This window comes from Carex rostrata, chromosome 9 (assembly GCF_964058835.1).
Source record: "Carex rostrata chromosome 9, lpCarRost1.2, whole genome shotgun sequence".
NCBI classification, from domain to species: domain Eukaryota; kingdom Viridiplantae; phylum Streptophyta; class Magnoliopsida; order Poales; family Cyperaceae; genus Carex; species Carex rostrata.
The window spans coordinates 1818000-1832910 of NC_135926.1; the positions used below are offsets into that span (position 1 = coordinate 1818000).

The 14911-nt window shown below is 30.9% G+C and overlaps 1 long non-coding RNA gene across 1 annotated transcript; it reads left to right on the forward strand.

Annotated features, from left to right (window-relative positions):
• The first annotated feature begins 11206 nt into the window (after positions 1-11206).
• Positions 11207-12415, forward strand: LOC144558966 (uncharacterized). The gene is made up of 3 exons (XR_013513067.1): positions 11207-11542; positions 11875-11952; positions 12313-12415. It is a non-coding gene; the product is annotated as an uncharacterized LOC144558966 (long non-coding RNA).
• The last annotated feature ends 2496 nt before the right edge of the window (positions 12416-14911 follow it).

Genomic DNA, 14911 nt, shown 5'->3' on the forward strand with positions numbered 1-14911 from the left:
TATTGAAGAATACATGATTGTTGATTCGATGTTAAAAAATAGCAACTTCGAAACTATATTAATAAAAATTAAGTTGTTTTTAAGTAAATATTTATTATTGTTTATTGACAATTATGTTGGTTCATTTGACAATTAAATAGTGACTCTTGACAGTTATGAAATGAGATTAACATCAAGCTAGATACTTAAGTTACTGAAGAAATCTAATTCACACAAGTCAAGAATTGTAAGCTGTTATTTAATTAATAAATTTATTATTTAATTTAATAATTAGTAAATTGTAGTGGAGATTTTGTTCGTGATAGATAACATTTAATTAACTATAATAATCACTGAAATGCCCGTAATTAATCTGAGGGGACTAAAAAGTGAAAAATCAGGTGACAGAACGCAGTAATTCAATTTTGAAAACCAATCACATCGACTCTACTGTTATACTATAATAAAAACATTGAATCTATTTAAAAATATTAGAGAGGAACAAAATAATAAATATATCCGAAAAGGCTAGATTTTTCAAATTAACGATTTAAAAATTGAATTCAAATATTCCTAAGATAGAAAAGTCTTTTATTTCACAAAAATGGCCTGGGGACGGGGGCTAAAAATATTTATTATTTGAAAACGCCGCTTAGAGTGCAAATTTCTTCAGAATTCTCCACAGGATTTGCACAATGCTACACTTTTTTATTTGAACATAATGACAAGGTTTGATTCTTAACATTTTTTTTAAAAGGACAAGCGTTCGTGTCAAATAAACCTTTTATCATGTTTTTTCGGAAAATTAGCATTTTCAAGCACAAAAGTTTTGAAACAAAACAGACAATATTAATTTATTTTACAGATATAAATATAGAAGAGAGTTCTTTACCACATGTTGATATTAATAAGTTGTCAAAAATCTCTCCTCTGTACTAATATTTCAAATTCTAAAATTCAAACAACAAATTTAAATTATTGATTTTATTTTTCTTTCTGCATCTGTGAAAAAATTTCATATCTTTTTTAGTTCAATTAACACAAGATGACAAGATCAATAGTTCATAAGATAAGAAAAAAAAATGCTTTTAAAATAACAACACATATTGTCATTAATCCCTCTCCACTAAAATGTTAGGAATAATACTATACATGCGAGTCTCTCATACTTTTTGATTCATAACAAAAACGAAACCCCAATTTTATTCATGACAAATAATTTTTCCGAACTTCAGAATTCGTAACAATTAGCACCGGTTCTTAATCTAACAAAAATACATTAAATAATATTTCTCAAGATACTCATAGATTTACGTAAAATGTACATGTACCATGTAACTAACCCAAAGATAAACCACAAGAAAATCTGATCGAGATGCCATCTGAAAGACTTTGATTTGTGAGATAAATCAGAAAACGATAGAGACATTGAATCTGGTCTAGACCACCTCTCTATTTACGAGAAGATTTCAAATGCCTCTATTTTTTGTCCCTCTATTTTTATAACTATAATAACTTAAAACTTAGACCTTAAATGTCGAAATAAAAACGTTAGATGTGATATATATATTATTTTTTTCTATGCATACGTAAAAGATTACAACATTTCAATTCTTTTATTAATATAAAAAGTTTGTAAAAATATATCAATATAAATAAATTCTAGATGTCGATTTCAACATACTTATCTATATAAAATCTAAATCTAGAAATAACAATTATTTAAATGTGAATAAAATAATATAGATCAATTGTTTTATTTTGACGTAAAATAAAAAAAAAATAAAGGCATGCCTCCTCTTGATTTATTCCACCATCTCAATTTATACAAAATCAATAAATATGCCATGCAATCCACAGATTAAAACATGCAAGATAAAATTGAGTCTTCTCTCCTTTTAGGAATTAATGCGCCCGAACGAGCATGATGTCTGTATCAATATCTTGTTTGAATAAAGATATATATTTCTTTTTCTTTTCTTTTTTAATGCGAAAATCCCCCAAAATTGGGAGAAAATCCTAACTAATAGTGTCTCCCAAGTTCCAGCCGATTCTTCAAAAAAGCGAGATTTAAAGTCAATGATTCTCTCAACCTTTTGCTGCACGGAGGAATTTATATCATTTTTATTTGTGATTTCATGACCCCTCAGTATGATCTCTCAAGCATTGCCCACGAACTATTTTTTAAGCGAATTGATAAATGATCTCGTTATTAAATTTATTCGAGCACTCTTTACAGCGGTAGCAGTACCCATTCAGTTCCCTTTCCACCGAAACATCTTCCCATACTCTTTACAGCCGAATTTTTTATTATCCTCAACTAAATAGAAAATTACAAATACGCCCAGGATTTTTTTCTAAAATACCCAAGATTTTTTTATTTTTCCCATACTCATCGAGTGTTTTTTTTTTAAATATTGAGAAGTAATTGAAGAATAATTGAGCAATATTGCTCATTAATTAATTTTTTTAATGATTATTATCAAATGGATAATATAAAATTCTAATTAAATGATAGAACAAATAAAAAACATTGTATTAGTTCAATTAAAAAAATAAGAAGCATCCTTCTTTCAAACGGGTGTACACAAATGCTCCAAAAACTGTACACGGTTTTACTGTATGATCTGTGCGTGATAAATTAAAGAAATACAAATTTTTCCATATCATCGATCTGCACCTTGCTGTTATAATGCATCTTTGTATATTTTTTTTGTAAGTCATTTCTCTCATTTCGAAAGTACATGTAGATTGTATATGTATTTATCTGAGACATCTCTCATAAATAAGTGAGGCCAGAGCAAGAAAAAAGGCAAGAGAGACGATATCTTCACTGAGAAAGTGAAAAATGACGAAAAAACTTCAAACAAATGTATCTTAGAACTCGAGTGTCCGATTTCAACATATGATCACTTTTATGAAAGCATGCAAGAAGATGATATGGATTTTGAACCACTATTGTTTATCGAACAAGTGACGCAGTCCGAATTGCAAAAAATAAAGAAAAGAGCCTCAAAACTTAAGTTGAAGTTTCCGATTAAGGTTTTTTCGGTCTATTTTCGATTTTCTTGTCCTTTGTCATACTCTTTTTACACATTATTCATTTAAACTTATGAAGTCTAAGATCTAGAGTTTTTTTTTGTTATAATTTCATTTTCAAATTTCGTTTAGCGTTTTGATATTTGTATATAGGTATGCTATAATAAAAACATATCATTTTGATAATTTAGTTTAGTGTTTTATCAAAAAGTTAGTTTAGTGTTTTCATTTTGAAATTTAAATTAGCGTTTTTTATATTAAGATCTAGGGTACGCTATAAAGAGATAGATTATTTGGAGAATTTTAGTTTAATTTAGTTTAGTATTTTCATTTTGAGAATTTTCAAAAAAAAAAGGGAAATCAGGATTCATGGCGGTCCATTTTATTTCAGGACTGCCAGGAATCTCGACAGTCTAGACATTTTTAAAAATAAAAAATCTGGGTATTTTTGTAATTTCCTATTTTCCGGGGATATTAATAAAAAAAAGTCAGCTTTACAGCATGGCAGTTTTATTAATGAATAGAGATATTAACAGAGCTAGTTTAATTTCACGCAACACCCAATTAATAAAGACCAAATGAAAAAGTATGCTACCAATGCGCTGTTTGAAACCAAATTAGCTCTGTGAATATCAATTAGAAGTAATATTGCATTATATATCATGTGAATTGGATAGTTCTACATCAATAATCAAATAATCATAATTCAACGGCTCAAAGACCTACTAAATTTCATTAAGCAAACAAAATTAACGTCGTTTTAAAATTAATTACATAGCAAAACATGTGTAGCCGGTTTCTAAATATGTGAGATTTTATAATTTCTTGGGTACTCTGGTGGTTTTGTAACATTATTTTGTTCCTATCGTTCCAGTTCCGGATGTTTCAAGTCAAGAGAGGCACAGCTAGGCTTCCCTCCAATAAAATGTTGGAGAGGGCTACCAAATATGATTTGGTGGTGGTAGAACTGTAGAGAATTCGTATCCTCTGAGATATCTCAAACTCTGCGTGACTTTATGGAAATTTCCAACCGTTTAAATACGCTCTGCATGAATCTCAAAGCACACATAATATTGACCCCCTACATCACCCCCGAATAGGCACCGGACATGTCGGTCACGCAAAAGTTGAGATATCTCAGAGGATATACACTCAACTGTAGAAGGGTCCATAAAGGAAGGAGTTCAAATCTAGTGAAGTAACTCGAAAGTTGGATTTTAGATCTGGACTGTCCGATTCGAATCTGTGATAATCCATCTGAAGTGGACTCTTTAGTGAGAGAGAAAGAAGAGAGAGGAGAGAGATAGGGAGAGGGGAATTGCAAGGAACCTGAATTTCTCTTTGGAATTTCAGCGGATCTGAATTCGTATTTTATAAGAGCAATATTTTTCAACAGTGTTAATACTGAAAAGAAGGTATGGTTAAAAAAATGATAATTAAATTAGTATGAACAAAAATATAATTGATACTGACTGAAAAAATGCATCTACTGCATACAAAGAAAGGCAAGAGGGAAAGATATCACAACACACCACAGTGAGAAAAAAAAATATTGAGTTAGGACTTGATAAAAAAAAAAGTCCATCAATAGTTGGGAAACAAAATTTCCATAATATCCCATTTTGTTCAAATTCCCATTCGTTCTCATGAGATTTTTGTCTACCAAACACGCTCTAATTATTTAATGATTTAATTTATTTGAAAATTTATCTTGAATGAGTTCAATTTAATAGTAGCCATGATGATACAATAGTATCCTCTGAATACTGCTATTGTTGTTTTCTTAATCTACCTTTATTTTTTTTTTTATATTTCAATTGGCTTGAGCACAGAAGAAGAAAAAAAACATTGAGAATCTTTTTCACAACATGCAAACTGCGAAGGGAAACAAAGGGGAGACATGAAAGCGTGCCTCTTGAAAGCACAAGGGCTGGTGCTTGGCCCATTCCACGTGTATGTCTTCAAGGACAGAATCACATATCCCACACGCATCTTCACTTCTCTATAAAATAAACAAATGTACTTGTGGCGGGCAGTGAAAGCGCAATAAATATTGTCCGTTCAAAAAGGAAGAAGTTCTTGCATTCTCTTCGTATGGAAATCTGGCGGCGGTATTATAAATATAGGATCAAATTTGATCGTAATTGCTCAACTTGCATTAAGATTCGTGCAGACAGATTTATGAGAATCAAGAACATACAAAACTTGATATAGATAGAACAGCTACTGAATTTGATTCGATGGCTAGTTCAATTTTTAGGTTTTGGATCGAGACTGTTCGATTCGAATCCGTCGCCTGAGATCTGAAGTGGAACGCACACATCCCGAGCAGCGAATTCGAATTCTGAGACGATCTCAAACGACGGATTTGAATCGAACAGTCTAGATCCAAAACCCAAAAGTTAGATTACTTTAGGGGATCCGGACCCCTATTGGATTGTGCCCCGGTTACTTCATATGATCCAAACAATAGAGATGTTGACATTGCCTCTCCTCTGCCATTTGAAATGCTTTAAGATTTGTGCATATGAATATTAAAGAGACCGAACATGTATCTTAAAACGGATTAGACGGCAGAGGAGTCCATCAAACGAACTCTTTTTGCTTTATAAAAATGGCTTTAAATTTACAATCCACTAATTACATTGAGATGATATAATGCGATAATAAGTTATAGAGGTTTCTTCCATAAAACTTCAACCATAAACTTCCCTTGACAAGAGTAGAGCCTGTGCAAGTAAACTGAAGGAGTGGAATATAAACATCTTAAATGTGCTTGACATTATATCATGAGTAGAACTAGGGTGTTTCTAAGTTCACCAAATAAATTTGTGAAGTCAATTCTAAAATCTATCGGATCGACTTTAAATGACGAATTCAAACCATTGAAACTCGTCTACCTTACGAGTGATGCATCTACATGTAAAAAAATTAAATTTTCGAATTAATTTGTATAGAGTCAAGTGGTCAAAAAAGATTCAAAAAAATGATTGCATTAAAATTAATTTTTGAACATTCTAGTTTTTACCGCTTCACTTTATATTAAATTAATTCAAAATTTTAAATTTTTTGCATGTAGACGCATTAATATTTACTAGTAAGGTAGATGAGTTTCAACGGTTTGAATTTATTATTTGAAGTAAATTCAATAAATTTTAGAATTGAGTTACAAAGAGACTTGATGAACTTAGGAACGCCCTGTTCTACTCTAATATCACTTATATCAGTGCTCTTAGGCCTAAACATTTTTTTTTCCTTTTTAGACCCTACACAATTTTCTTTTTCCTTTTAGGCACAGTTGGGGTAAATACATATAATTTGTTTTATTGAAGTCCTCAATAGCTAAGAATGGAGAAGGTGTTACATACAAGTGCAGAGGTAATTAGGGGTGTTCAAACGGTCGGTTCGGTTTAAACCGAACTAAAATAATCAAATCAAACTTAAAACCGAAGTTTGAAAATCCAACCGAACGGACCGAACTAAAATAGCAAACCGAATTAAAACCGAACCATTTAAACCGATTTAAACTTCGGTTTGTTCGGTTGAACCGAACTTTCTCAAAAATCAAAACTCAATACATCTGTAATACTCAATTTAAACTTTGGTTTTGATTAATGAACCAATTTAAACTTCGGTTTTGATTAATGAACCAAAATAATACTAGAAGTCTTGACCCTATCAATAAAATCGGTCGGTTCGGTTTAATCGGTTTTGAGAAATCAAAACCGAACCGAACCATTTAAACCGAACTAAGTCACAAAATCAACCGAACCGAACCAATTCAACCGAACAACCGAACCATTTAAACCGAATCTTACCGGTTCGGTTCAAAACCAAATAAACCGAACCATTTGAACACCCCTTGAGGTAATCAGCTAAACTTTGCTAAAAGGAGGGACAGATGTCAAAAGCGATACAAGACGCCATGTACAAAAGATACAACTTTTAAAAGGGTGGTACCGTACACCACAAAAAAAAAAACAAAGCACCATTCAAATTTTAAGTACCTTACAACAATATTTCGTATTCTTGCAAGATGTTACAAAATGGATTTTTTTAAAATAAAAATAAAAATAAAAATCGAAAATTCATCTTTGAAATAAATATTTAGGTATAGTCGTCTATTAATGGAGTTTGATTACAAATATGAGAAACAAGTTTTTATTTTTAAATAATAAATAAAGAATTTTTCATTCGAATTTCGAACATGTGATTTCATACTCGTAGTATATTGACTCAAGTCATGACATCAAAAACTAGTTTTTAAAATGAAATATCATTTTAATTTGGGTTTTTAAAAAAAAATGATTAGTAGTGGCTATCAAATTTACAAAAAAGTAAATATGTTTATTACATCATCTACAATATCTCAAATTTAAACAACAGTAAAAAAAACCAACGAAAAATAAAAAATCATAACAAGTTCTATCAAAAGTCACTCCTTTTATTTGGTAATATAAAATTTTGTAAGTGGGAAAGATGAACTACCAAACCGAAAAGTTTCAAAATTTAAAGAGTTGAAGTTTACTTCAATAATCACACTTATATAATTGTTTTAAACTAAAAAATAGCACATTCTTGTTAGATGGACGATTGTGATTAAATCTTTTAGTTTTTAATAGGATTATAAAAACTCATCCGTAATAATTTATGACCAATTCATGCAAATCACATCGAGTCCGCATCGTCTCCATTAACTCAAAAGAGCATCTTTTGAGTTAATACATACTGACCGTCTGATCGTAGTTGGAGTCCATTCGATCCTCGTCTGAAATATGGGGTTCTTTAATATTAGTGTTGATCTAATTCGTATGAATCTTGAAGCTAATCCAACAGTCTATATACATTAACTCAAAAGAAATCTTTTTGAGTTAATGTAGAGGATACGAATTCAATCAAATTCAGGTTCGTAAATGTCCATAATCTAATTCTATATAATAATGTACTGTTTAAGTTCACTATTTTTTTTCAATAGCTCAAATAATTGCTAACGAACTTTTTTAACTTTCAGTTGGTACATTTTTTTATTTCTATTTCTACCTCTTACTTTTTCTATTTACTTTACCAATTCTCACAAATGAAAAAAATAATATGCTAAGTTAGTTCTCTTTTACCTACTGACCCAGTAAATAGGGGTGTCAATGGCACCCTTTTACCCGTTTACTCGACCTGTATCGTATTCGAAAATACGGATAAGGGTAAGATTTTTTTTTCGTTAGCTAATTGGGTACCAGTAAGGGTAATGATTATTTTCCGTTATCTTACCTGTTTTCGTATAACATAATTTTTAAAAATATAATTATATATATAGATATATATTTGTATGAAGATGATACCATAAAATTTTCATAATACAAATTAGTTGTATTTATTAATTTTTTTATTTTGAAAAATATTTTATCGAAAGCACAAATCAAAATGTTAATGTCACTTTTTTATCCGTTTACCTGACCCGTACCGTATTCAGAAAGACGGGCAAGGATAAAGATATTTTTTCGTTATCATAACGGATACGGATATGAAAATATCTCAACCCGACCCGTATCGTATCCGTTAACACCCCTACCAGTAAACATCATCCAGTACGTCATCGATTATGTCATTCAGAGTTCGTTACTTTTGCCTCAGGTGCTTTATTATTTATTAAATATATCCTCATAAACTCAATCTACTGTTCCAACACAGCTTAAGCCTTAAGCCAACTAACTAATAAGCAAGGTAACGTCACCTCAAAAAAAAAAAAAAAAAAAACCTAACTAATAAGCTCTTGTGACAAAAAAGAAAAGAAAAGAAAAAAAATCAAACAGCAAATAGTGAATAGTGAATGGTACCAGGGACCCTTGATACATCAAGTTGACACGTGTTGTGATATAAAAAAATGTAAAAATGTGCGCAACATATTGGACCTGATGCCTCGTGCCGCGTGCTTGCCCCCTTCTCCTGTCGGTTTGACTCCGTGCCAATTCCATCATGCTCAAGCTCATGTGAAAAAATGCATCCATTCATGGTATCCAATGACCGTGACTCCATAGGAGATCGAATCTGCTGTGGCGATTGTACTATGCAACTTGGTTGGTCGGGTAAATAGTAACACGAGGATCATCCAAACATTTTTATTTGCAACGACGAAATCACATTGAATCAGCAGTAAGCACAAAGCCGGTTATTTTTATTTATAATGACGGAGCTATATTAAACGAAAGGTAGATAACTGGAGTAAGGCTTGGGTGCTATGGATAGCACAGAGGACTACGGTGTTACGACTCAATATTCGAGTTTTCAAAATTATAATAGTCGATTCGAACCGTTCATCTTGTTCTCCATATTAATATGTGTTTGGAAACCAAATTTTACATTTTTTGAAAAAATTTTTTACTATTTTTTTAGATAGGTAGAAAATCAAATATCTGAATGGTGCATAATTTTTTAGATCAAGTGATTTTCTACCTAGCTAAAAAAATAGTAAAAAATTTTCAAAAAATGTAAAATTTGGTCTCCAAACACATATTAATATGGACAACAAGATGAACGGTTCGGATCGACCGTTAGGATTTTGAAAACTCAAATATTGAGCCGTAGCACCATAACCCTCTATGTTATCCATAGCACCCAAGCCTTACTCGGATAACTGTCTGTTATTGAATTTTAAATATTGAATATAGATCTATGTATAATCGATTCATTGTTTACTTTTTGAGAAAAATTTGTCTGTTCAAAACTTTGAACGAGAGCGGGGCGTGTTCAATGAATATCATATTCAAATCGGCTCTAAATGAGTATCAAACTGATTTTAGTCCAATGTCCATCGGACACGTCTCGTATCCCCCTAAACAGTCTAGAGACTAAATTATTTAAGTCATAATAATTCACAACCTATTAGTCATACTAATAATTTTTTTTTATCTAATTCTGATAAAAATTCTGACTATATCTCTATTTATTTGAACATAGACAACGAGATTTCTAGTTAGAGGAAGCTCAAAAATTTGGATAAAGAACTAAAAACTAAAATGTAAAAGTATGAGTGAGTCTATGGTACTATGCATATTACGATTTGGCACCGTGCTACGGCTCTATATTCGAGTTTTCAAATCCTAACGGTCGATCCGAACCGTTCATCTTGTTCTCCATATTAATATGTGTTTGGAGACCAAATTTTACATTTTTTGAAATTTTTTTACTATTTTTTTAGATTTATTGAAAATCACTGTTTTTGGATGGTCCAGAATTTTCAGATCAAGTGATTTTCTAAATATCTAAAAAAATAGTAAAAAATTTCAAAAAATGTAAAATTTGGTCTCAAAACACATATTAATATGGAGAACAAGATGAACGGTTCGGATCGACCGTTAGGATTTGAAAATTCGAATATAAAGCCGTAGCACGGTAACAACCCGTGATATGCATAGTACCATAGACTCACTCTAAAAGTATATAATATAGTAGATAAAATTTGAATAAAATGCTCCAACAACTACAATAAACAACTTCGACCACTTGCTTCATCATGTTGCGGATTTAATATCGCACACTTTGCAATATTTTTCTATCAAAATTTTGCTCCGCACTTGTTATATGCTAATATTTTATGGCACGTGTTAGAAAAAAACGAATTTTAGGTACTACTATCATTTATAACTTCAATTCTTCATTCATTTTATATTTATTTGTCAACTCTTTGATATGTCTTGTATATATATTTTTTAAAACATTAAATTCTTTCATATAAAAACTTGAATAAACAAATCAGGTCTATTTAATATATATGAAACAATGATTTATGACTTATGAGCTACTTAAAAATAGATCTATGGTTTTTTCAAAAAAAAAATATCCATATTGCAAGAAAATCAATCCGTCTCGACACCCCTCCCTTAACCCCTCTATCATTTGATTGCGTCAAATTTTTACATAATATCAATCAAACAGTTAAAATTTAGAGAAAAGGTTTCTGTCCACTGCCTTTTGTCCACCATCTGTCCACAACTAATGAATTTTATCTAATTCTAACGGATTTTAACGGTCCGACAACTACTTAATAAACCTCCCTTTCTTCATTAAGGCGATTTAATCGTCAAATTCCTAACGACTTTCTAAATCGTCTCCTCTTTCTATATTTGCTTTCTCTCTCTCCTGTTAGCAAGATTCTAAATCAGAGCTCCCTCTTTCTCAATCCTCGCTCAAGCTATCTTTAATGGCGGATATGATTATCGAGCTACCATGGTCTGATCCCCAAACAGATAGGCATCGCTCTTCTCTTCGTTATTCTCCATCTCGATCTCCCTCGATCGAACAAACCTCGTCCCCAAATTCTACCTCCTCTCGATGTGCACTGTCAAACTTTCGTTGTCTACCGCCGGAGACATAATGAGTCTTGGCAAAGCGATCTACTCCGTTGGATTCGTGATCAGGAAGACAGATCAGGCCATCGATCGGCTCGGATGTCGCCTCCAGCTATCTACTCTCTTGTGACCTAATTTCACTTACCGGTCGGAGGTCCTCGCGTGGCGATCGTCGATGTCAGGTACAAAATCTCAAAATCCTAGTTATTGATCTCTTCTTCTCTGATTCTGACCTACTCGAATTTTCAAACAAAAAGTCTGGTTCAATATCAACAGGGAAGTACCTCCACCAGTGGCATCTGCAACTTGAGAAAAACATACCTTTCCCACTCTTCAATTTGGTCGGCCATCAATTTCTTCCCAAAGTTAACCATCGTGACTTGCTGATACTGAAATATGATATAAGTTAAAAAGTTCAGACAATTTTGAACTTTACGGCAATCATTTTGTCAGATTGAGTAAAGCCTAGTTCTGAATTGTTGTGGAAACTTATCATAATTGCTCATTGCTGTAGGGTGAAAAAAGAAAAGAGATGATCGGATCGGATCAGAAGAATAATTTGGATCGGCCGTAACGGCAAAATTCAAATCTAGTAAGTTATTTCTGTTGAATTTGTTGTTTTCGTTGTATGCAGTAACAGATCTAGCATTTCAAATGAAATCTGGAGGAAAGAGATGATAGAGGCGATATGGAGTATTGATATGTTAATTTTATTGTATTGCCCCGTTAATTTTACAGTATTCATCTTGTCATTTTACAGTATTCATCTTGTGAAAATCTGGAGGAAATAGATGATAGAGAGACGATATGGAGTATTAATCTGTTAATTTTACAGTATTGCCTTGTTAATTTTACAGTATTCATCTTGTCATTTTACAGTATTCATCTTGTGGAAATCTAGAAGAAAAAGATGATTTGTTAATTTTACAGTTTTTATCTTGTAATTTTACAGTATTCATCTTGTGAAAATCTGGAGGAAAGAGATGATAGAGAGGCTTCTTACTCATCCGAACAATGAACACAAGAGGTTTCTAATGTAAAAGTTATTTGTCCATAGTTTTTTTGTTGCTATTATGCTATTCTGAATGTTGCGGTGAATATTTTTATCTTGTGTTGAACAGATGTTGTTTGTGGTGAACATATGTTGTTTTGTGGTGAACAGATTTTTTGTGTGATGATGAATGTATGTATAGATTTAGCAATTTTAGAGTATACATGGTATTATTTTATGGTTTATATTTTGTAATTTTACAGTATACATGATTCTTTGTAGGTTGTAGTTTAAACTGAAATGTAGCATTTGTTACATTTTATCTTACAGTATAGATGGTATTATTTTATGGTTTAGTTTTAGAAATTTTACAGTATACAAGATTCAATTGAAAATTTACAGTATTATGTGAAAATTTTACGGTATACAAGATTCAATTTTACAGTATACAATATTCGATTGAAAATTTTATTGTATACAAGATTCAATTTTCCAGTATACAAGATTTAATTTTACAGTATACAAGATTTAATTTTACAGTATACAAGATTCAACCCAGTGCAGACGCTAATAATTAACTCTAACTGCCAATAACTTCTTATAACTGTAATTTCCGAAAGTACAGTTTGAAAGTACATTTATTTTGTCCTGTTGTGCAAGTTGCAATCTTTTTCTAACTATCATGGGACCACTTCAAATAGTTGCTGAATGTTTTGTGATTAACTGATATATTTTATGTGATATATTGTATAATTATACAGCATGTAGAAGTAATTTTACAGTATTCGCGCAAGTCAAAGCTGTGGACAAATGGTGGACAAAAGGCTGTGGACAATTAGACGCTTCCAAAAAAAAAAGTTAGTCGTAAGATTCTATTGCAAAAAAAATTGCCTCAGAAAATCGATTGTAAACTTTCCTTTTAATCACGTGACATGAACCACACATTTAACTCTTGTCATCATGAGAGGATTTGAATTTTCATTAATTTCTTATGATTCTATCATGCTCTCTCTAACAATCGATATCATGCAAATCAGGAAAGATAAGCTCAGTAGTATAATAAGTTATATATATTGAGCGTGTTTGCATTTAACCCATTCATTTTTATTTTTTTTTAAAAAGAAGAAGATGAAGTGCATGATTCTAATATATTAATCACCAAGAAATAGCAGTGCATGATTCTAATATTTGGAAGCATATATTATCTATTTGAAAGTTCAAATTAATTTAAAATCTGCTTTCAAATGTACGTCTTGTCACGAACTTAAAATTTTAATAATTTCGATTGAATAAAAAATAAAAATATAAACAGTTTCTATAACCAATGGAGACTAATTAAACTTTTTTAGCAATACAAAATTATCTTCCAGGACAAAGCCCCAAAGCAGCACTGATTGACATCATTATCTTTCTTTTTCGTACTAATTGTTGTATTTTTTTTAAAATTTATTCTCTTGCAAATCATTTTGTTCTCTCCCAAATCCCAATTGCTCCTTTATTAACAATATTTGTCATGAGTGGGATTAAAATGATCCATTGATTTTGTACTCTATCATGTTCCAACATTATTATTTCTATTTTTAAAGTTTAACCAGTCGATTTGAACCGCTCAATATAATTTTTATATTAAAAAGTACTTGGGATGCAAAATTTTATAAATTTTGCTGTTTTGTTGTTTTTTAAGATAGAGACAAAATCATTGTTTTTGAATGGTTCATAACCTTCTAAAAACAGTAATTTTGTATCTATCTTACAAAAATAACAAAAAATATTCAAAAAAATATAAAATTTTGTATCCATGCACTTTTCAATATGAAGATTATATTGAACGATTCAGATCAACTGTTTTAATTTTGAAAATAAAGATAACGAAGTTGGGGCTTGATGAGGTACAAAACCAATGGGGCTAACCCTACTCATTTATCATTAAGAATAAAAACAATTAGAGAAAAATATTACTCAGAATAATAGTTATGCTAATTCATTTTAATATTACTCATAAATCATATATATGATGTATATTAACTAGAATAAATATTTTTATTTAATTGTATGGGTAAATATGAATAACTTTAAAATATTTTTTTTTGCACCGGTAGTTTAAAATTTAACATCAGACTTTAAATCCGAAAAGAAAGGTTTAAGCCATCTCTCCCCATGGCTTAAGAACTTGAATAACTAGTGAGAGTTTGTGAGTTCTGATGGATTTAGAATTTACAATTTAGTACTAGATTACACTAATTTATATAAACCGTAATTTCTTTGTAGTTTTTGTTAATTTGTCCTGGGTAGCGGAAGCCAGAAAGCAATGGTGCGATGCAAAGTAGGCAGAGATCTGTTAATTTATTATTATTTTTCATTTTACTGATGTAATTTAAGTGGAGACTTTTGATAAAAATTTAGCCGTATTATTAATTCTAAGATTTTTGATGAAGAGTTCTTTCCATATCCTTTCTTTTATTTTTATCTATTTCTGTATTCTGTCGGCCGTAAAAAGAAGGGTAAAAATTACTTGTTAGCAGCTTTAATCAAAGAGAAATGTTTTGATACCCCGAGCCAT